Raw genomic sequence first — 25,507 nt, forward strand, 5'->3', positions numbered from 1 at the left:
ATGTTGTTCTAATGTACATTGTTTATCTTATTCTTTTTTAAATATGTACATTGTATTATCCAATTTCATTGATATACGATGACTAGAAAAAAGTGTGTCTTAGAGAACACACATCTAGCATTTGGCAGTGGTATGATGTTTGGGATGGCCTACAGAAATTAAGCAATAGATATAATTTGTAAAAAAAAAAATTTTGTTTTTTAGGCAAGTTAACCCTTAGTTGACCTCACAGATTGCAAGGACCTTGTCAGCTTACAATACCTTATTTATTTATTTATTTATTTATTTATTTATTTATTTATTTATTTATTTTTATTTTTTATGCCTACAGCACCTAGTCTTCCTAGGTGGTCTCCCATCCAAGTACTAAGCAGGCCCAACCCTACTTAGCTTCCAAAATCAGACAGGATTGAGCTTGTTCAGGGTGACATGGCCGTAGTGTAAAAAAATTTAAACCTAGAATTCTAGTATTATGTGGTTTAAAGTGGAAAAAGGAGGAAATTTTGGGAGTAATCCAGACGGTGGTGGTCATGATGCTGAATAGAAAGATACATACCAAGAAATAGAAAAGACTTTATTGCAGCAAAATATTGAATATCATCTTCATAGTCCCAGTTAAGTATAGTATAGCACTGAGAATTTAATGTTCTTAAATAATCTTTCTAGGATACCTGATGTATGAATAAAGAGTAAAACACAAATGCTCTTAGAAGTATGGAGCCCTGAGTGTAGGATAACACTAGAGAACAAAGAGTTCCATGTGTGTGACTTAAAAATGACATCCTAATAGAAACTATTGTAGGTTTTTTCTTTTAAAGCTAACATCCTTCTTAAATATAATTTAAAAATCAATTACTATTTATACACTTATATACAAATGGATGAAGTTATATATAGTTATTGTGTGACCACAAAAGATCACTATTAGATGATTAGACATTTACATTAGAATTTTGATTTTTTCCCCCTAAGCTTTATGATACCAGAAATTCAGGAACATGGTTAAATTACATTTGTTAGTATTTTCCTCTGAAGACATTGTAAGTGCAATTCAAAAGATTATCTATTTGCCGTTTTTCAACTGTAAAAATTTCTTCCTGGTTTGGTAAACATACAAAAATGCTTACATTTGTAGTATGAAACATTTTCACTAGGAAATAAAGGCTGCTAAAATGTATCCTTATAGAAAAGTTTAAAGGAAAAAGCTCTTTCCCAGAGAAAAACATTAATATTCTGTGTTGATATCTTCACGTTGTAAACTCTAATGATAGTTTAGTTTTACATTTTACATTTTCATTAAGGGATAGTTAAATTAAAAATTTACAAATAGCTGTGGTTAATCTGAATTTAATAGAGGGAGTAAAATCTCCACTAGGCGATTCAGTCAGAAAGAGATTTAATACAGAGAGTATGGAACTTATAAAAATTGTTGAAAGTTGGAAAATCATGTTCTAGTTCATGTACCTTAGAATTATTCCCAGAACTACATGAAGCTGTCTCTCAGATCTTATGCCAGTGTGGACTCTGAACACTAATAGGCCAGCGGAGGTAGACTCAAAGCTACAGTCCCCAGCTTCACAAGTTATATGAAGAGACTTAAATTCAGGATATGAACATTATCCAGAATGAACATTCGAAACTACTGACAAAAATCCATGAGCTTGATTGACAATGAGAACTGCCAGTATTCCCAGAATGATCATTTCTTCTCCTCAGTTCTGCCTTCTAAATCTCTATAAATGCATCTGATTTATAGACAATCATTCATATCTAAAACCTTATCCATAAGGAAATTGAAAACATATAGTTTTTAATTTTTTAAGCTTCTGTAAAACATGGAGCTTGGATAAGACAATCCCAGTGTGTTTTATATTGTTGTCATTTACATAATAGACACAAAATGATGAGGGGTCCTTTGAGAGGAATGAGATAGCCTTTGTAATTTAGGACTAATGTAAAATAAATTTGATTGAAATTCTTGATAGTTCTTATTACATAATTCAAGTAAGTAAATTGTGGCACTGCATTTAACATTTATAGGTAGTTCTATGGGTAAATCTTATTTAAAGACTGAAAGCTGGAAGCATTGTTTTTCTTTGTATATACCCTTTTTCTAATCATTTTAGTATGGATTTATATAAAATGATAGTGAAGAACCCTTCACCAGTCACAGTGTCAGGAAAATTTTAATTGTAATTGTTATATAAACACAAGATTCTACAATTGCTCTGTATACAGAGGAACTTCTAGCATCCTTTATTGTATATTTTATTATTTGTTACTGGTACTATAGTAAAACAAACCTAGATTTCTTGATAGATAAAGAAGCATATGTTTTTGTCACTCTAAAATCTGATTTTCACCAGTCACCAGGTCACAAATTCACAAATTAGAGAATCCTACTGAACAACATAAATGCTGATGTTTCCATGGTCACTCTATTCACATGACAGTTACAATATTTTTCCTGCTTTAAAGGTGACATTTCAGTAATTGTGCAAGTAGTCACCCTAGAGTGAGTGCCTGTGTGACCCAAAGTGTATTTGGGCTTATATATCAATAAAACTCACATAAACCCAAGTTATTAAATATCTTCATTTCCCATAGTGAATATGAACAAGTTCGTTTATTTGCTAAACTATCCTAAATATATTAAAGGTAAGTATATTTATTGTATTATATCAAAATATAAATATTAACAATAATTTTTAAATTATTAAAATACATTATTAATGATAAATTGCTACACACAGACACACACAAAAACATGAAATCCCGCAAAAAGTGGGGCTTTGCTATTGTCATCTTTGAACCTAGCTAGGATTGATTCGTTTTGATTCATTCAACATTTTTTATATTTAAAGAATTATTTAAGTAAATGATCAATGTTAACATCATGTGATCTATAGATGTAAAAAAATTTTAAAAACAAGGAAAACTTTTTTCTAGCATGTCCTAATATTTTATTAATGCATTCCACACAAATCAGACTTCAGTAAAATTTTCATGAAGAAATTTAATTATAGTATTCAGGTATTCTTTATTAAATAATTGATTATTTTTCTTATTTTAAGTATTTAAAAAATTAATATTTTTATTTAAAAAAAAGATTGACAGGGAATTTAGGGATTATGAAAACTTATGACAGCTCACTTAATTATCTGTGTGTACTGGAACTTTAAAATAGAAGAATAGAGAATAATAAACGTAAAGATAATACAATAAAATTATCCAATATAAATAAGAAAGAAGAGAAAAAATGATGAAAAATAAACAGGGAATGATCAACCTATGGGACAATATCAAGGGTACCCTCATACATGTAATGAAAATTTCAGTCGGTAGAAGAGAAAAGAACAAAAATAACATTTGAAATAATGGCCCCAAACTTCTCAGATTTGATGAGAAACTTTTAATCCTTAGATCTGAGCTCGAAAATAACCCAAGTAGAAAAAAGACAAAGAGATTCACCTCTAGGCATGTCATGAACTTCTGAAATGCAAAGTGTAAATTTTGAAAACAGAAAGGGGAAAAAAAGAATAATTAGTACACGTTGAATAATACAATTACTGCTCACTTCACATCAGAAACATTGGCGACTAGTAGACAGAATAACATCCAAAATTCTGGGGAGGGGGGAAAGTCATTGACCAAGAAATTTATGTCCATGAATGATATCTTTCAAAAATAAAGGTGGGATAGGACATTTGCCAATAAATGAAAACTGAAAATTCATTATTAGAATACCTAATTGTTTAAAAATCCAGAATTGCAAGTTGGGATAAAAGGGAAAAGCCAACATCCAGCCATTTATAAGGCTCTTCAGACTCTTAAAAACACGTGTCTGAGTTTTGATGCCACCACCTTAAATCACTCAGAGATCTCATCGAGAGCTTTGCACCACCTACACCATATGGTCTGTCATATCTAACGCAGTCTTGACAGTGCTTATTCATTATTCAATGTTTTGTGAAAAAAAAAACCATTCAAAGTTAACATTTCTATGTACTCGAATTTGTACATGTGTTTGGCTATTTAAATTTTACCCCCCAAGAAATAAAATAAAAAGATCATGCCAACTTTATGAAAAGAAAATTGTGACTATTAAAAATGATGTTTATAAATAATAATGAAGTCACCCAAGATCCCCTAGAGGGTATTAGAGCTGAGATTTAATCTTTAGACATTCTACCTCTAAATTTTATATCCTTCTGTAGCATGATGCCTTCTAAAAGTAAGTGCATTGCCCTTGAATGGTGAGAGACAAGGCATCAACATAATATTTGTAATCGCTAAATTTCTAAACTTATATCAATAAATGCCTCTCTGCTGAATAAAGAGCTGGAAGGAGTCCTAGTAATAATAACCAAAAAAAACAAAAAACAGAAAACAAAAAACAAACCTTCAAAGCATGAATTTGAGGACTATAAATAACAAAGAAAATCGTTTTCAAAATAGGATGTGTTCTTTTATTTCTGATTTTTCTAACTCCTCCATCTATTCATTAGGAAAGTTTTCCATAAGATTAGTTTTAGAGAGATGATTATAATCAAGGTTAATTGTGTAAGTGCTGCAACTATACACCACATATTGCTCTATATTAAACTACGATCCTAACATTTGCTTCGGGCCATGTTCAAAACTGCACTGAGTAATCATTTCTACCTGTAATGCATTTACTAATTGATAAAATATGTCCTCGTCACTTGGGCTCATTCTGAACTATTTTCAGTTCATTAACTGAAAATATTGAGTTGATTTTCTCCAAATTGCCATAAATTTCCTTAACTCATTGAAATTTAAAGTTACACCTGTTCTTCTAAAAAACAAATCCCATCACACACACACGCACACACAAGATAGACATCCTCATCTGCAAATCCTATGGAGGATGTGTTCAGTCTTATTCAGCCGAAAGGCTGAGGATGAGAATAAAACATCGAATACAAAGAAATAACCTAATTACTAATTACTGCTAAAGTTGTGGACTTAGGGAGGGAATTCCAGCAGATGTCTTGGACCCTGCACCGACGTTAGTGGAGCAGAAGGCTGGGCGTGCCGCGGGCTCTGCCACTGTGCTTGCTCGTCTTCTGTTTTGCTTTGTGTGTGACACATAAGAGAAATCCACATTTTGAAATTCAGTTGGGATTTGTTTGCCTTTGCCTCTGTCCTCTTACTCTTTTTTTTTTGTATAAAATTCTGTCATGATAACTGACGTCGCATTAGCCATTCTGAACTATGAGGTGAACTCGAATTTCAGAGTTATGCACCGATGTTGCTACAATAGAAATGTAGAAGGAATTTGGGTCCCTGATGACCAAGTACATGAAACCTAGACAACTTTATCCTTGTTTCTGCATTAAAGGTGTGCACCTTTACCGTGTCGAAGTGATTTACTTTAATTTTACATTATATGCATCTAATCTTAATATAAAAACACAGAAAGTCATATACAGCGAGGACAAAATAATTTTAGCTCTATTTTTTCATAGCAACACTTGATGCTACAACATAGTATGAAGATGATTATCTTCAAAGACTAGAGAAATAAATTGCAGCCTGAGAAGTAGATATACCTATATCCTTGTAAAAAATCAAAGTGACAGAGTCATTCATAGTCATAAATTAATTTTAATATTCTAGTAGCCATGAAGTTTCCTTGAACAGAATTTTAGTTAAAAAATAAATGGAACAAAACATGTGGTTTGCAAATAAAAATAAAATGGTGCTTAGTAAAACAGTTTTTAATCAGAGAATTAGAAATTATGTGACAAAGAAAGCAATGACAAGAAAATAAAGAATGATTAATGAGAAATGAAAAATGATGGGTATGTACATACATATATACACACATTTATGCATTCATACATATATATGAAATAACATAAAAAGGACATGTATATGCTTATATATTAATATGGACAGTGAAGTTGGAATGTATAATAAATGCTCAGTGTAAAAGGGACTTATTTCAAAGAGACTTTTAATGATGTTTGTCACAAAAATAAGTTTTTAAACTCAATAGGCAGAAAATTTTGAAAATGGGACACAGTTACGTGTGTAAAACCACACTGCCTGCTTTTCCAAGCTTGTCCCCGTGTACAGCTAAAGGGCTCCATCACTGGGGAATGGGAAGAAATCCAGCTTGCACAGTGCTCCAAGGGGGTGATCACTTGATGCTGCAGGGGAGATAGGCACAAAACCCTGCCAATCACTCCCACATGACATTCCAGTGGAGAAAAGATACAGAAAGAAAGGCAGGACTCAAAGGAGATAATTATCACCCATGAAGATGACAGGGCGGCCAGCGGTGACTGCCCCCATAATGATATTTTCAAAGCAAATCTTAAATTGCTGAGGGGGACATGAAGGCCACTTACCTGGAAGGCATAGGCAAAGACTGGATGCTGGAATGCTAAAGAGAAATTCTACAGACTTCAGAGAGGCAAGACTCTATCTTGGGCCTAACTTTCTGTGGTAATACGTTCTAAATGATGCGAGCTATATTGATGTGGTCTCCTACAGCTCCAGGCAGGACAGGAAACCTCCACCCAACACCAGCTACACATAGAAGGCTGAATTTGACTGACAAGGGGATGGGGGTGTGGGAATGCTGAGAAAGACACACTTCCAAGGCACAGGAGCACAGAACCTCCATAAGAATGAGAGAACAGAAGACTGGACCAGAAACAAAGGCGAATCTGCCCTCTACTAATACCAAGTGTCACACAGTCTAATTCTGGGGGTGGAGGGAAGAGGGGGAAGGGCATACAGAGATTCCCGCTCTGAGAAGAACGCTCCAGCCCTCCAGCTTCCTCTTTACACACTGAGCCCAGTGCTAGGGGTATTTGAAACCTGTAACACTGGGAAGCAGCTACAGTAGTAAAAACAATAAAGCATAACAACAGTTGTGACCAACCAGCACAGCTGGCTCTACCACCCACTCTAATGGTGTGACAGTGTACTTGTGTGTCCCACCAAGCTTCTTACTCCTTACCATACTGGTTATCGCTCTACTGCAATAACTGGCATTCAGTAAAATTTTTGAACATACAGCAGAGTGAAAAACTAAACTCCATTTTCTAGAGATAAAGCGACCGACGAATTGAGATTCAGAAATAATCAAGATGTTGTAGCCTCAGACAAGGACTTAACCATCATTAATAGCTTATCCAATAAAAAAGAGATGCCACTATAAATGCACAGATGAAGAGTTTCATCAAAGAGAAGGAAATATTAAAGGTTCAAATCAAAATTTTGGAAATTAAAAAATATGTATGTCAGAGATGGATAATTCCATTCACTGGATCATCAGTAGAACTGAAACCCCTTAGAGGAGTCAGAATACTCAAATATGAGTTAATAAAATTAGTAGAAATCACCCAAACAAAACATAAAGGGGGAAAAAGTTAAAATTAAGAAATACAGGAGATATGGGCTATTATCATATAGTCATACGCAGGTAGGTAAAATGTCAGAATGAGGGAAAAAAGTAATTAGTTGTGGAAGAAAAATATTTGAAGTGATACTGGCTAATAATTTCCCCCATATCAAGCAAGGGGGGTGTGTTAGATACAATAAGGAAAAAAAAGAAAAAAACCTGAACTTTATCAAGTTTTTTTTTTTAATTTTTCCTTTTAAAACATTGCAAATATAAGAATGAAAAGCAAGGCAAAGACTGGGAGAAAATATTTGAAAAATCACACATCTGATAAAGACCTTATATCCAGAAAATATAAAGAACTCTCAAAACATAAGAAATAAAAATGAGACAGAGTTGTCAATAAACACTCCACCAAAGATAATATTCAGAAGACAAATAAACCCATAAAAGCATACTCAACGTGATTAGTCATTAATGAAGTATGAATTTAACAACAATAAATTACCATCAGGATTGACTGCGTAGTTTGGGAAGGAGGTAGGGTGCTATGTAAAATGAAAATTCAAGGCCCCTTGTTCAAAAAGTGTTAAGTGTATCAAGATTGCAACAGCTGAGCATTAAGACAAAGACAAGGGCGTTCTAAGTGGCACGTCACATGCACATGACTCTTTCCCCGACTCCTTCACATAGCCACCAGAATATCCAAACCCTAAAACCGGAAAGATCAAAGACTGGCCACGAGGTAGAGCAACTTGAATTCTCACACGTTAATGTTGGGAATTTAAAATAGCAAAACTGTTTGGAAATCTTTCTGGCAGTTTCTTGTTGAACATACATTTAATTGTATTTTAAAAATTGTAATTTTTTCTATTAATTATTATGATTTGCACAGTTCTGTCTTGTACAGTTATGTTTTTTGATCCTGCCTCTGCACTAAAAGCGAGTACATCTGCATATTATGTTATATGATGCTCATACACACGTAAAACTAATTTTAAGTGGAAAACAACAATAACAACAACAACTCAACAGAGGAAAGGTGGGCTGGGTGAAAAGGAGCACCAAAGAAATATTTAGTGTTGATTACAGTATTCCTTAATAATGGTTTGGTTAAGACATGAGTTTGGTTTGTCAGAATTTTCCAGTTGAGATTTGAGCATTTTAATGTATCTAAATTTTAACTTTTCTTTTCTCTGTCTTTCAAAACGAAGCAAACAACAACCTAAAACAAACAAACAGACATAAAAACCCAAAGCTGTAAACCAAGGATCAAAATTTTAAACACGGTCCCTGGAATCAAGTTCTATACATTGAAACTACTCCTAGAGATGAAATGGCTTTGAATTGTAAAGTCATCTCAAATTTTGTTCCATACCCTCAAAAAAAAATCTTAATTTCAAACTACAAATCTATTAGATGCATTTTGGAAATCATTGACCTGGGCCAATATAGTCATTGAATTAATAAAATAAACATTGAACAAAGAATGACAGTCACATCGATGATATGATACTACCCTGGGAATTAAATAGAGAGTATGTGAATGTCACAAATCACTGAGCAATAACCAAACTATTTGCCTGAGATACTGTTGGTGAATACTTCAAATGAATTGTACTTAGGAGTTTAATGAAGGTAGCATAGTAGCCAGCACACTGTCGAAGCTTAAGACCAAAGTACATGGGGCTTACCTCTACCCCGCTCTCCTTAATTTTTGCTGACAATGGGAAGAGCTCTGTAAGAGGTAACAGGGCTAGCTCACACATCCGTCATGTTCTTGACAGTGGTGTTGATAGTGCTGTTGCAGTTGTTCGAGAAGGCTAAAATTACATTTTTTTTTTTCTGGCAGTGTATTACTAACATCTACCATTCCTAATTTTAAATTACAGATCATTAGCATAAGCCCAATTATTCAAAAAACTCAGAGAAGTACTTGAATTAAGAATACAGACGTAGGATTTAGAAACACTCCTAATGATTTTAGAAGTCAATGCATTGTACCCACTGAAAAAAAAAAAAATCAGGTACATTTTCCCCAGAATTGCCACAGTAAGTTAGAATAGACTGCCCCTAAGTCAAAAATATGTGTGTGCTTTTGTACAAAAAGGTATAAATGTGATATGTTTAGAGTAGTTATGGCAGTGTCTACCAGTCACAAAACGTTATTGAAACGTAGGTCATGTAGGGGAGGAAAAAAAATTTTTCCCCTGCCCTACTGAGTTCTTAGTTGAGACTCCTGTAGTGAAAGACTAACAAGAGAAAAACCAATAGGATTTTATCAACATATGTACTTCATGCATGTATGGGAAATGCTCAGTGAAAAATGGGCATTTTTAATTCCCTGAGGCAGTTTAGAATTCAGGATTAAATGTCTTTATAGGGAAAGATGAGGGGAGGTGTACGTAGGCTTCTTAGGGGAGAGTGAAATGATTTGCAGAAAATGGGCCCTTAGAATAGGTCAGAGGTATGATAGTGTTAAAAGAGAAATTGAGGCATAATTAAAGAAAATTCAAAGTGTGTTTGAGCAAAGTCTATGAGACTCAGGCAGTGCGAAAAAACGGAGTGGTTTTGTTCTGGAACAAAACCAGGAGAGAGAGACATAAAGAAATGCAGAAGCAAAGAAAGGAAATTATTGATTGGCTGCTGCTCAAAGCCTCCTTGGCTGTTTGTGATTAGTCGCCTTAGAGTTTGACTTCCTAAGCATGAGGCATGCACATTCTTAGATTTTCGGTTTACTTCCTTAGGCCCTCACAGCATTAGAGCCACATCTGTCTAATAGCCTTCTTGTTAAATTAATTTAACAATTGTTTGTGACCAAGTTCGCCTGGGTGTGGTAAAGACTTCTGGTCTCCTCTCCTGTGATAAGAGTCATCTTCCCTGGCTGATGAAACTCCCTAGGAGGGATTTAGGATAATTGAGTTCCCTTTGCAGGATCTGTCTTTACATAGATAAGGGGAGTTCAGAGAAAGCCTCTCCCTGCTTTTACTGTTTTTCAAGTGCCTACAGCTCAAAATAATCAATATGCCAGAGTAGCATTATTCTGAGGTGGCATATTCTGCTACCCTTCAGCCTTTAGCAAAAACATAACCCTTTTTTACTTGTGCATTAGGGGATAATTTTATCAAATGTATGTTAATGGTTGATACTGCATCTCCTATCTGAGAATTTTCTATGAAACATATAATTGGGTTTAATTAAAAATGGATAGTTACTAAGAATGTTTCATTCCAATTCTTAAGTATACCAAAATATATTTGTTTTTGTTAAAAATAAAACAAATTAGATTTTCCCTCTATATCCAATTCCGAGAAAATGCATAAAGAACAATAGGCCTTCATTCATTTATTCATGCAAATAGAAGTTTTTGTGTGCCTGTCTGTGCATGTTGTGCCAAAGAGGTGACAAGGGGTTCCTGCCAGCCTGGGACTTATACTCTGGAAAGGAAAATAAACATTAAAGGCAGCATAAAAAGTAATGCCTAATTATATTTATGAAAACTGATAGGAATGAAAAGTAGACAGTGCCGATGAGACAATGTAATGACAGAATGAAGCCTTGCTTGGGTGAGAGATAAGCAATGATTTTCAGGCTGAAATTTGAAGGAGGAGGTCCTGTGAACTGTGCGTCTGGGTAAATATGAGGACGAAGGGGCAGGCACACAAAAGTCATTAAGTGGGAAGTAGAAATTAGTCTTTTTTGAGATGAAAGAGAATGGAAAGATTTGCAGAGAGTAGGGGTGTTAGATATGCCTTTTTTATATATGATCAGTAGGTTGGTCTAACACATTAGAGATGAGAGTGGCACATTGCATTGCTGCAGTCTCCTCTGATCAAGTGCACGAGCTTAATAAAACCAAAGGGAAATGGCACTAAAACACAGTTTACTGGTTCTGGACTTCACAGAGTTACCCTTGTGCCCTTTCAAATTCCCCTAAGGAAATTACAGCACTGAAAATGCATATTAGCCTTCAGTGCTAAAATAGTTTTGAATTAATGTATTAGTAGTTGACACTTGAAACAGACCTAATTTCTTCTTCCAGCATATTCAAGCTTCTAGTGGATTTAGCTAGCAGTTGTCACGCTCATTAAACACACATTTGTACTGTTTTTGGAAATGTATTCTAAATATTTAGCATTATAGAGGAACTGATAGTAGAAAAAGCAAATGATCTTTCCTGGAATGAAGAACCTACTGCTGCCAGGAATTGATCATTTTGACTTTAGAACTGATAGATTGGATATCATTTCTGTTCAAAACAAGGTCAAGTATATTTCCCTAAGCCAGGGTACCACAAGGTACCATTTTCTCCGAAAATCTCATCCTTGGGAGTTGCATTTTAATTCTTTATTCATTTCATTTAATTTGCTTAAATTCCACTTAAGAAATGGTGACATAAAATAGAAAAAAATAACAGAAGATGGAGTAAGTATGGTATAAGACACTCGATGATGAAAATGTATGCTTTATCAATATCCAGGAAAAGTCTCATAAATGATAAACCTCAACTTAAATACATGTGAAAGTAGAATTTTTATGATGCCAAAGTGAGATAGAAAAACCCATATTTTGGTTTTCATTGTTACTTCTCTGATGTCTGCATCAGTAAGCATTATTTGCTACTTGCTGTTCAGTCAGCATTGTTTCAGGTACTTTTAGGAGAAGAATTGATTCCTGTACTGAGGACATTTATATTTTAGTTAGGTGAAATATACTCAGGTAATAATATTATAGGAATACGAAACAATTTAAGAACAACATAGCACATATAATTTAGAACTAGACAATTTCTATATTATCAAGTACTAAGTGGTACCAAAGGAAAAAAATTAAAGCATCACAGAGAAGAGTACAGTCCACTGAAAATCATTTTAAGGTGAAATACAGCAATTAGTCAAGTGTAACACATGTACACAGCTGTGTGTGTGTGTGAGAGAGAGCGAGAGAGCGAGAGAGAGACAGAGAGACAGAGAGACAGACGGAGAGACAGAGAGACAGAGAGAAAGAGAAAGACTGACCGAGATCAAGACCTCTGGATTTTAGAAATGTATCCATATGGCATTTCAGAAGAATAAAAGGCTCAGGACTCAGGGTCAGGAATACACGTTGCATCCTCACTCAGCTGAAAGGGGTTGAATGGGCATGGAAATGGCCCGCTGATGGTAACAATTATGGTATGATACAGTAGGGTGGATATGAGGGATACCCGCAGATACCATGACATAAAAAGATTTCAGAATTAGATCTGCGATGATCACTAAAGGTTTGGAACAAAGGGCAAATAACACGTGTTTGGTACAGGATGGCAAGTGTTCCAAAGCCCGGGAATATGAGATAAGGCACAGAGGCCAACCAAGTAGCAGGTATTTAGGGCATCAGTAGTTTGCATAGCGCATCAGCAGAGGGCAAATCTCTGTCACCATGGAAGTTGTGCCCTGTACTTGGCCTCTTCGTGGAGGCAAATCTCTGTCCACTTACTCTCGAGCGTGGACATTATCAAAGGAGTCTGCAAGATGTCTTATGATAAAAGAGAATATGCTTTGCAAACTGTATGCAACACACAGCACCACCTCTCACTAGCTTTGGAATTTGGGACAATTTACGTAATGTCTTCAGAGATGAGGCTTTTGCTGAAGGAATGTGATTATATCCACCTCATAAGGTTGCTTGTAAGATTAAAGAAGGAAATGCATATAAAGTACATGCATAGTGTCCAATAGTTGATAAGTAAACAATATCTTTCCAGCTTCCCCCTCTTTCAATGTTTATATATTTACCCAAGACGAAAGGTGCTCACTTCTGTGTATTTCTGGGGTCTGCCATTTTTTCCAGCTTGCCATCCTCTCTGGCTGGAAAATTACATAACCGTCCTATGTGACTTCTCTGTGTGTAGAATTTAACCCCTGAAATCTATCCCCACAACAGCCAGAGAGAGCCTATCATAAAAGAAATCACATCATTTCACTCAACTGCATGAAAGCTCCCAATAGCTCCACTTCGCCCAAAAAATAAATTCCAAACTCTCCCCCATGAAGAGGCCCTTACATAGGAGAGGGCATTTACTCTTTTTCCCTCTTCAACTGCATCTTCCATCCCTCTGTACTTCTTGCCGTTGTCAACAGGCCAAGTTCTGTCCTAAAGCAGGGAATTCATACTTGGTCTTTCTTCCACTTGGAAGCCTTTCTCCCTGGATCCTGCTTTCTCGGCTTCCTCTTCCTGTTCCTGTTCCTGTTCCTCTTCCTCTTCCTCTCCCTTTCTCCTTTTGCACTTCCGATTTCTTCTTCTTTTTCCCCCATTCAGATATAAGTTAAAATATCTCACTCAGGTTTTCCTCACTACTCAAACCTACTTGGCTGACATTACCCAGACATTTCTTATATCCATTTTATTTAATTTTCTCCATTTTCACTATCTGAAATTATGAGCACATCTTTTATCTTTTAAGTTGCTGTCTGTGCCTATCAATACTGCATACTCTCCAGGGGGATAGAAAGTATCTTGTGAATCTTGTTCATAATATTATCTCTAACGCCAAGAGAGTGCCTGGATCATAAGCTCTCAAAAATATCTGATGAATGAATAAATGAAATTAAAATAGTACTTCAGTAATATATTGATTTTGCTAAATTTTGTGCATACATTATCTAATTTTATAGCCAGATGGTTCCTTAGAGATTACTGACTTCCTTATTCTAAAAATGACAAGACCGAAACCTGGAAATTAAATACCTCAACTAAGAGTTCCTACTTTGAAGTGACATTAAAATTCGAACCTGTCGAGTTCCAATTCAGTGTTATTTTTCATATATTACATTGTACTTTATTCTTCTTTTCATTTGCTTATAACTATAAAAAACTTAAACTATGAAACAAACTTTTATTTCATTAATGTAAGAAGTGAGGATATACACGAATTATATGAATACTGATTGTAGGTGAATAATAATAATTAGGCTTGCACATATGGCTAAGACTCAATTAGATTTCTAGTCTTCTCCATCAGGATTTCAGAACCAGGCTGACAGAGTGAAGGAGCAACCAGAACTAAACAGGAAAATAAAATCCTGAAAGAAGTTCTGTTTCTTACAATTTATATGCAAGACAAAAAAAAGTCAAAACATTTCTAAGGAAGTTGACAAGTCAAAACATCAAATATTCAAATCCTTTTTAGTCACTTTTGTAGAAATATGTTTGTCTATAATTGACATTTATTATTCATACTTTTTTCCTCTGCTTAACATTCCATTTTATATTTGATTATCATTGCCTTAGGATTTTCATCATGGAAGATACCTTGTTTACATATGGCAGTGATACTTTATAAAAAAAAGTATTAATTTAGTAAATTGGACAAACAGATGAATAAATAGTTGTGTTTTTTATATGTTTTGCCAAAAATAAGAAAAAATTTTTTCAATCGATTAATTGATTAGCATTATCTCTTCTGCATCAGAGCTATAGTTTACTTCTTTGTCTTTATCTGAATAAACATGCTGACCTCTATTCATCTATATGTCTTTGCATCTATGTAGTTATCTACTCTGAAAACGTGCTTTGTTTTACTGCTATGTAAGGGCCATTTGCCTACAGAGCAAAGCTCAAAACACTTTAAATTCCTCCGTAACCTCACCTGGTGCATCTTTTCAGTTTTAACTCAGTTCTCCTATGTGGAGTATCATGTCTAAACCATTCTCCTCAGAGATTTCATAAAAGCCTTGCTTGACTTTCTGTTCAAGTTTATTCATGCTTTACTCCTTATCTGGAGGGTCTTGTTTCTTTTATTTTTTGTAAAAATAAAAATGTATGTATCAAAAAATTTGAATGCTAATATGTTATTTCTTGCTTCTTTTCCATTATTTTCTTTCTCTTTACTTTTCCACCCCTTCCTTCTCTTTTGCTTTCCTTTCATTTTCCATTCAATATTTCAACATATAAGTGTTGATGACCTACTATTTGACACTCAGTAATCTAGGTGTTTGAAATATATCAGTGAACAAACTGATAAAAATCCCTGCTTTTATAGAACTTTTTTAGAGCTCTATGAAGTTTAATTATATAGTACGTTAGAATATAATAAACACTAATGAAAGAACAAACAACAACAACAACTCAAAGACCCCACAATGAAAAAATGAAAGTAATTGAGGATTTGCATGGAGTCCAGTGTGGTTAGCTACAGGAGAGTATAGCATCAACAGGTGTCCAGATTGGAGGAACTTCTCAAGTAATTGTACGGGTTTTTACTTTAACCTTGAGAGCATAACATTTGGGGGCTTTTAAACAAATGATTGTCATAGTCTAATTTAGTTTGGAAGAAGCATCTAAGATATTATGTTCAGACTGTTGGGAGTTAAATGTAAAATTAGAATGACCAGGTAGGTAACTATTGGAGAATTTCAAGTGAAAAACTTCTTGGACCAAGAAGCTGTCGAAATAATTAAAATAAGAAATTAATATTGATATAATTGATATAATATATAGAAAACATATTTTATTCATAAAGTATTTTATTCTTGCTTATTTTTATTTAATGTGTTGAAATTATCTGCTCACAACTTTTGCATTTGCTACACTATTGACAAATATAGTAAGCATAAATTATCTTCTAAATAGACCTCATATGTAGAAAAACATTGTTTTCCACCTGCCTGCTTTCTGCATGAATCACTAGCCATAAACTCATTCCCAATTATAAAGGGCAAATTATGAATATTATTCAAAACGAGACAAAGACACAATTTCCCTCTTAAAGATCATTTTACCAAAAAATATTTACCTAATAAAAACAGAACCTGAATGAAATGAATAGACTAATACTCATGTTTTAAATAGTATTCAATAAATTCCTTCTGTGTTTTATGATAAATATTTTTAAGAACCAAGTTGGACAATTTTAGGACTATAGGCTTATAACAATGAGCAAAGAAGATATTCACAAACTCGACCAATGAATCTGACTGCTTCAATATAGCACTCTGTTCATGATCATTTGAGTATTATATTTGCTTGTCTATTAGAAATAGAGAAAATGTGCCAGTCATCGAAGAATTTTGTCTAAATAACTATTGGATTAGCATATTAATGATCACAGGAGACAGATGTAAAATGTCATGAACTATTTGAAAAGAATAAACAAAGGACCAGTACCATACCTCATTGTTTGTAGGATGACTGATAAAATTTTATCACATATAACAGCAAGGTAGTATGCATAAATTATGAAATCATATGCATGCATGAGGATTAGTATTTAAGCAGGAAATCTTATTGTGATTTTTTTGTAATTCATTTACTAAAATAAAAGTCCAGCAATAATTCAAGAGTACTTTGATTTTATTGCAATTTAGAGCTATTATTTCTATTACTTTCAAATTAGAAAGGAGGAGTTAACTGTGGGATTGTGTTTTTGCACGTATATGCCAGATTTGATTAATAAATTATGATGTATAAATTTAGTATTATTTACTAAATGTGAAATAATTTTGAACGGCCACAAAAGGCACAAATTTATTGCAATGCACTTTTAATTAAATAATTTAAATTTTCACCAGTTACTATAGTTTTTGCAACCCAAGTAATTTAATATTTCCCCTTTTTTTTAGAATATGCTTTTTCCTTTGTTCCGGTGAGTTTTGTTTTTGTAAATGACTCAGGCTTACAGTACATAATTCAGCTTCTAAGGCAGATGCCATTTAGAATATTTCATGTTTCCTGTTGAAAAAATGTATTAACAAAATTTTGTTCCTTCTTTGTAGTTTGTGCTGATAACTTATCAGCTTTTTAAATGCATTTTAATTTTATAACATCTATTTTTGTATCATGTCTAATGTAAAAATTGTTTTTTCACATAATGCAATTACGAATGTGTTAATATACAAAATATAAGCATATAATATCATCTCATGTATAATAATTACTTAGACTTGGTTCGTTCCAGAAATATTAGCAAATAATGCATCATACGTCAATTACTGTGCCTTTAAAAAATGTGTGTAATTTGCATATATTCCTTTCTCGGCCAAACGTGTAAAAAATCAATTCCTTTCTAACTTTATTATATATCTTAAATTAACTTATCTACTGCCAAACTGTATTTAGAAGTACTTGCCATAAAGTCATATATATATCTGTCTAAATTTATATCTATATCCATCTATATTTCATGCTGGTTAGAAAATAAAGGCAAAAGCAGATTTAAAAATACATATAAAGGAGAGAGAGAAGGATCGAAAACTGGTTTAAAAAGATCTGAGCATTATAATTACATAGATGTTGGTAGTTAAGATATAATGAGTACATAATCTTGAAAGAATCAACTATATATAAAATTGTTTTTATAGGAAATAGACATAGCACATGTAAGTGTGAATATAGATATATAACTGTAATAGGTTTTAATGCATTCTACATAGGCATATGTTATCTTAAGATCTATCCTATATGTAGTGATGCTATTCTTGCACTGACATGTTGATAAATGCAATATTAATCCACAATGAGCTTTAACATGGTTCACAATAGAATTCTCAGGAATCAGACATGGTGGGCGGCGGTTGCAGCTGGAACCTTGTTTTACTGTCCGTAGCGATTGTCATATTCACCGAGTTGGCAACATCGTTCTTTCTTTTCTTCATACATTCAGCACAAAGAAGTGTCTTCTTACATGAGACACTGTTTAAGATCAGAGCAGTGAACAAGCCGATAGGAAGCTGGCCCTCATGAATCATATCATTTAACATAGAAAATAAAGTAAAACAAATATGAAATAAAAAGGGAACACTAATGAGGATGGAAATAGGGATTATCATGGGAGCATACAAATGGGACATGGGGAAGACTCCAGTTATTTTTAATTCCTCAAATAACAAAATTCCAGTTAAATGATATTTATTTGAATATGCTAACTTAGTCTATGGCCATGCCACCCTGAACAAGCCAGATCCCGTCTGATCTCGGACGCTAAGCAGGGTCGGGCCTGGTTAGTTCTTGGATGGGAGATCACCTAGGATGACCAGGTGCTATAGGTGTGAAAAATAAAAATATAAGGGATTGTAAACTGACAAGGTCCTTGCAATCTGTGAAGTCAACCAAGGGTTACCTCACCTAAATGATTCAGAAGTTATAGATAAATCTAACTCTCCACTTCAGTTGCTACCTTAAATCTCAATCTACTCCATCTACTTTGGTATTCCCTTATTCTATGTGTGCCATTGTTCATGAACTTACATATAAATATTTTCCAAAAGAAAGATATAATACTATGTGATTTAACATAAATGATATCCTACATAAATATCCAGAGATCTTTCATGTCAATAATTTTTAAGATTAAGAATAAATATAAACATGTAAGTAAAGCTTCTGAAAAAATATACATACTCTATACATAATATGCTAATTGTTTTCCTAAGATTTGTAGCTATCAGATGTAGTTTACAAGCCACTAGGCATACTTTATTTCTTCTAAATTGTTGACTGTAAAACCCTCTTTATTTATGTATATTGAACAATATTTAAATACTTTATTATTGGCTTTTAAAAGTACAGCATGCCAGAGGTAAAATTTTCAAAAGGGAATATGTAAATTAAATAGTATACCCCAATAAATTTCATGAAGTTTCCAATAGAGAGGATTTATTAACATGTCAAAATCATTCTCATTGGTTTGTGTTTAAGACAGAGACTGTTCTAAGGCATATCTATATTTGTAGTTTATTATTTGCTTTGTTAAGTTTTTTTTTAAAAAAATCATAAAGTGCCCTTAACTAGGCAATGAAAAACAATACTGATGTTAAATAAGCAGACATCATCTTTTTATTTATTGAGATGAAGGCAGTTCATATCAATCTGTATTCATGCTCATACTCTGTTGCCTTATACCCAGAGATGTAGATATTACGATAAAGTAGTAAGATCCATAGATTTTCTTACATTTACATTTTAAGGTTAAACCACAGTGCCTTCATTTTATGTGCAGTTACATACAAACCTAACTTGTAATGTGTCAAAAGACTCCTGAGGAATGTCCTTGAACTTCTCTAAACAGGGCCCAGTGGCATCCAAAATGGTACTGTCCGTATTAAAATGTAAATGAGCCCGCAGTAACTGCAACCAGCATCACTTTATACAGGTGTTTAACGATAACAAGAATGAACAATCGATCCTTCAGGGAGATCACACGTACCATTGCTGCTGAATTGCATCTAGGCATAATGCCTTCTGTACACGCGGTTTCATTGCTCTCGTGTGATATTCACTGAACTCTCTGGAAAATATTCTGCTAAATTAAACAAAAGGACATCTTACCAAATGAATATTTCAGCCTCCCCCCACAAAGGAGTAGGTATAATTTTTAGTAATGCTGATTTACTTGACATATAATTAATATTTACTGAACCATTATGACATTAGTCAAAAAGGAACATGTTTTCTGCCTTAGAACAATGTGTATTTACGGGAAAAAGAGATTAACATATGGCATAATTTTTCTTGCTAAAGGAAGAATTTTATCTTTTTCGTTATCTTATTGTTATTTGATTTATCTCCGATTCATATCATATGTGGTCAAATTGTATGAGCCTCATTGTCATATGTCACTACCAAGGTGAATTAAATTATCTCCAGGCAGTGTTGGTTTTAGTGCATATTCATAATGCATGATGCATAAAGCACTTCCTAATCTCTTAAATCGGATCGTCTACAGGCACAATAAATGTAAATCCAGTCCACCTCAAATAAGATCTCATTTCCAATGAATATAAGAAAAATAACTTTTTTAAACTGGGTTAGTTTATTGTCAGTGAGAATGAATGAACCTTATTTTTCCTCTAAAGCCTGGAGGAGGCAAAGGAGGACAGGGGTTGCCAAGATGAAATAAGAGAGATTAACTCTATTATTTGATATATCACATTTAAAATGTGCATGCATTTCTGGGTCTTATTACCTTATAAATGTCAAAGAAAGAAAAATAGAAACTGCCTGAGTTCTGAACTCATCAACTTCCTCTTCTAAAAATCGCCCTTCTTCCTTAACAGTGTCTCTATTAACTAGAACTAAAAAAGTGAAAACAAACAAAACTGCTCATTTTATTTAGCCATCCATGTATATTTACAGACTTAATTTGTTTTCTGTTCAAATATGTGTAAAGTTTCATTCAAAAATTGATACCATTAATTAAATATATACCTCTAAAACAATCTAAAGCTTAAAAGATAGAAAATATTTATTAAATTATTCTATCAGTGATCTATTTATCAATTATGTATCTCTATCTATTATCTAACTATCTATCTATCATCTATCTATCATCTATTTACCTATCTACCTATCATGTACTTTGATCATCTATCTACTTATCATCTAATTATCTATCCATCTATTTATTTCTTATGTTTCCATAGTTTTCTTATTTCTTAAGAAGGGATACTTAAATTTGTTTTCTAATCCTTGTGTTAATGAGATGCATTCAGGAATAAAGTGGTCAATACTGTATAGATGAAAATAAATATATTTTTTAACTTATTAATCAATATAATACGACTAGTCAATCCCATCTTATATTAAATCACAGACTAATTTCTTTTTCTTTTCTTTTTTTCCTTTTAACAGAACTGCTATAAATACCGATATTCCCAAAATATAAATTTAGAAGCAGTAGGAGATGTGTAAAGTTTTGGCACTCATCCAATAGTCCCTCCTAGAATTAGACAACCTGCCCTAAGAATGTGAACCTCCGCGTTACCACCACAAATTCACCATAATTGGTATGAGTTCAGAGACTTTGCATAAAATATCTCTTCCGTCTAGTATTCTTAAGTATGCTAGGTATTCTTCTTCTTCTTCTTCCTCTTCATCATCATCATCAACAATAATGCAAGCCACAGGATAAACTTCAGCCCACCCCAAACGTGAGGATTTTTCAGTGCTTGCTGTCCAGCATGAGGTTAGCAAAATCACTGGTGTGACCCCGTCCAGTAAACGCTGCACTGAATTTGAAGGTGGGGTGCACACTTCTCTGACACGCTACACTCCAACAGGCCATGCCACTGTGGCCTAGGCGTGACCACTGCTGGATTTATATAAGCACAAACATGTGTTAACGTCAATCTTTTCCATGTATAAGTGTTTGGAGTAGAAGTTTAGGGAAGAAGACAGTAGTAGTTCATTGTCTGAAAGTGTAACCTTTCAAAACTCCTGATATATGTGCTGGCAGTTCTCTGGAGACATGAAAACAGTTTCTGTGTCAGAGATGGAAAGATAGATGTTTAAGTAAGAGTTAAAAATACTCCAAAATCATATTAGAAGTTCATGTGAAATATAGTAAGAGTGGTAGAAACAAATAGAACAATTTCTATTAGTTTCATTCATTTTAATGATTATATTTCTGATATTATCATTATTATCATTATTTTGAAATTTTATGAGGAGATGATGTTTCTTGATGTCTTTAGTACCTAAAGATTGATTTATTTAATTGCTTAGAGGTTTTACAGTTTGGTTCACTGTGATAGAGCCAGATGGTTTGGAGATGAAAGTATCAAATTAGTTATTAAAATTATTTTACTAAAATCAACTTTAGGGTTATTAATTAGGTTTGCATAAATCACAACACCTAACCACACTCATACACAAATCCACTCCCATTAATGATTTAATTCTCATGAAAAATGGCATGCCCAAATATCAAATGCTAATCTTTTAGACAAAAGAAACATTGTCGATTTTATTTTAATAATCAATTTAAAAAATGAGCTTTATCTTTTGCAAGAGAAAAATATTAGAAATAATTTCTCTTCAACTGAAATGACATTTGAAACAGAATCAGAATTTTATAAACATTTTTCCGGCAGTGATAAATTATCAGATAGATACCAAGATAAAACAGTATTATTAAAGTGGTGTTAAAAAATAGTCATTAGTCAAGAATATATTTTGTTCAATTTGGGAAAAAAATCTTACCACCTTCCTTCTACTCACTCTAAAAATCTTGAAATCCATAAAAGTGTAATAGTTACATTTTCTTTATTTCTTTTTGTGTATTTATGGTTTATAATAGTTTAGTGATTTCTGGATAAGGTTTTCCCAGCAGGTAATGATGTGTTTATCTTTTTTTCTGCCAGGAAATAACCAACCCTGGGTCATCATTACTTAAATAAGTGGGTGATTATATAGCTAAAGGAGAAAAGGGATATGTGTTAAGAGGGGAACTTTACTTTTTTAATAATTGAAGGATATTTTCTTAAACTAATACAAATGCTTTATATTTGTCACTTCTTTATTGAAAGACGAAGTTCACTGTTGAGTATACATCTAATGGAAGGAATAAATCTCTGAACACCGCTGAGAGTATAAATTTGGCTGTGACCTATGCAACATCTCAAGGTTAATGGATAGAAAAGTTATAATTCAAAGCTAAACCTTCTATGTCCTTGAATTGTATTGAAACATGAATTTATAATAAAAACTCTGATTACATCTCTATTCTTCTATTTATCATTTCAAGTTTGTCAAAGTACTTCATGATTTTGATAATAAATGTATTTTTCTAAGTAGTTTAGATAATATAAATTTTATAGAATTGTTGGAAAATTAATTGTGTTAATTATACAGAAATCAGTGTATATCCTTGGAATCAATGCCTAGTAGATGCTATCCTTCCCTTTTCTTTCCATTAGAAAAATGGCCTTAATAGTCCCAGTGACTAATATTGGCATCCAGGGTACATAGTTTAAGAATAATGTTTATAATATTGGTATTTTATGATGTTATGACAACGTATGCTTATTACTTTTAATATTTTGGGGATGATAACATAAATTGAGTTGGCCTAATGATTTAAAAATGATTGTAAAGGTTTACAAGGAGCTGTTAGGGACTGAATATTTATGTGTCTCCAAAATTCATATGTTGAAGTCATAACCCCCAATGGGATAGTGGTTGGGAGTGGGTCTTTGGAAGGTAATAAGATCACAAAGGTGGTATAATAAGATCACCTTATAAGAGAAACAAGAGAGATTGCTTCCTCTCTCTACCTTCCACTGTGTGAGGCGCCATGTGCAAAGCAGGAAGTGGGCTCTCACCAGGAACCAGATGTGCTGGCACATTGATCTTGGACTTCCCTGTGTCCAGAACTTTCAGATATAAGTATTTTTTTTTGCTTAAGCTCCCCAGTGGATGGCACTTTTTGTTAGAGCACCCAGAGCTGCCTGGGGCAGGAATAATACCAAAACTTAGTTCCACACGTGTGCTTTAAGCAGAGATGCACCTTTGGGCTCCCAACTAAAACATGCTTTTAAAAGATCATGTAAACCAATGCATTCAGAGCAAGAAAGATCCCAGTCATATTTTAGGATTTGGAACTTCTACCCTAACAAATTTCATCATAAAACTTGGCAGACTCAGCAAACACTGACAAGAGTCCCAGTACTCATGTCAATATCTTGAAAAGGGTTTCTTATTTCTGGTTTTCAGCTGTCACCTAATGAGTGGCCCACAGATGCTAAAATTGGTTTATAATACTTCAGTGAAATTAGCATATACATATTTTATTTTGTATGTGGGCCCATCCATATTTTGGAAAAATTAAAAGAAATAGAGTTATGCAAATGCATATAAATGCATAGAAACACTGTGTATTCATCATCACCTTAATTTATAAACCTGTCAGCCTCATAAATGAGGCAGTTTGCTGGAGACATATCACAGGCTCATCTCTGAAACAGAGGTCAGAGAAAACATGTTTTTCAAAATCTTCATTTTAAGGGGCTAGATGTACATTAAAATATCATGCCATTTTATCTCTTACCATAAGACATCGAGGCTCATTTAAAATTCTTCAAAATTAGTATTGTTTTTAATCCAGTCACAAAGTGGAATTGAATTTATAAAACAGAAAATTTGTTTAAGGTAAACATTACAAAATAAAGAATTGATGGTAAAATCCAAACTCTTTCAAAAGAAGAAACTTTTCCAAAAGAAATATTGCAAAATTAGAAAAGCTATCTTAGAGCAGGGAGGTAAAGTTTTCTTAATTTTCCCAAATTTTTAGTAACACTAACTGAATTGATAACAAGAAAAGATTAAGGAAAGCATTGAAGCTTCCTCAAGGCACTGCTGTTTCTGTCTTTTTTTTGTTGTTGTTTAAAGCCTACAGCACCTGGTCTTTCCAGGTGGTCTCCCATCCAAGTACTAACCAGGCCCGACCCTGCTTAACTTCCAAGATCAGACAAAATTGGGCGTGTTCAGGGTGGCATGGCCGTAGACTTGTTTCTGTAATTTTTTAAAAGAAAAAAAAATCATTTTAACAAAACAGAATAAAACTGTTAATTTAAGTTGACAAAATTTAAGTCAACTTTGCAGGGAAGTTATTTGACATCTCTTAGCTCTCACTTTAAATTAATGTTTATACTTATAGAAAATCGAAGGCATTCCTCTCATTACATATTACACATTATGCCATTTATTTCTTTCCTATATTTCAGATTATTCATTTCCTCCAGTTAGCTTTAAATATTTGGACTTTATTATATTTTTATTTATATTTGGGTCTCCTCTGCCTCTCTTAGCCCCATTCTACATATTCGAGTATCAGAATGTAAATTCTTCTTCAGGTTACCAACAATTTAACAAAAAAAATAATGAAAATTCTTTAATTTACTTTTTGGATATGAAAACAGAATGGGAATACATGAGCAAATAAGATAAATGTTAACTATATTTGGACTTTTTCTTAACTAGAGTGTTATATTTATTTTTTTCTTTTTTAGTGTGGTACATTCTTATGAATAAGTGAATATCAGAATGAATGAATAAACTTTACAGATATGCTATATCTATACTTATTATTTACAAAGCTGCCACAGAGATACATTCAACAGAAATTTCACTACTATCCTCCCTTACATTAGAAAATCTAACAGTGTAAGTAAAACTTGCTCTTATTTCTGGCTTTTGACACTAATGGCAGTTTTCAGTAAAGACTGGAAGTCCAATTGATGTATGAGCCTAGTAGTTCTCCTTAATTGTGTTTGTAAATTCAATAGCTATTATAGAAAGAGACATTCTTGGCTGCACTTTACAAAAATTATTGTACCTCCTAGACCATACTTTATTCATTCTTAACTCCAT

The 25,507-nt window shown here is 33.4% G+C and overlaps 1 non-coding gene and 2 pseudogenes across 1 annotated transcript; 1 reads left to right on the forward strand and 2 right to left on the reverse strand.

Annotated features, from left to right (window-relative positions):
- Nucleotides 1-322: 322 nt before the first annotated feature.
- LOC120590798 (uncharacterized) lies at nt 323-441 on the reverse strand (annotated as a pseudogene).
- Nucleotides 442-18,289: 17,848 nt separating this feature from the next.
- On the forward strand, nt 18,290-18,408 carry LOC120590406 (uncharacterized; annotated as a pseudogene).
- Nucleotides 18,409-24,524: 6,116 nt separating this feature from the next.
- LOC120589489 (5S ribosomal RNA) lies at nt 24,525-24,643 on the reverse strand. The gene has a single exon (XR_005649504.1). It is a non-coding gene; the product is annotated as a 5S ribosomal RNA (ribosomal RNA).
- Nucleotides 24,644-25,507: the final 864 nt, after the last annotated feature.

The sequence above is a fragment of the Pteropus medius genome, unplaced genomic scaffold (genome assembly GCF_902729225.1).
Source record: "Pteropus medius unplaced genomic scaffold, Ma_sr-lr_union100, whole genome shotgun sequence".
NCBI classification, from domain to species: Eukaryota; Metazoa; Chordata; class Mammalia; order Chiroptera; family Pteropodidae; genus Pteropus; species Pteropus medius.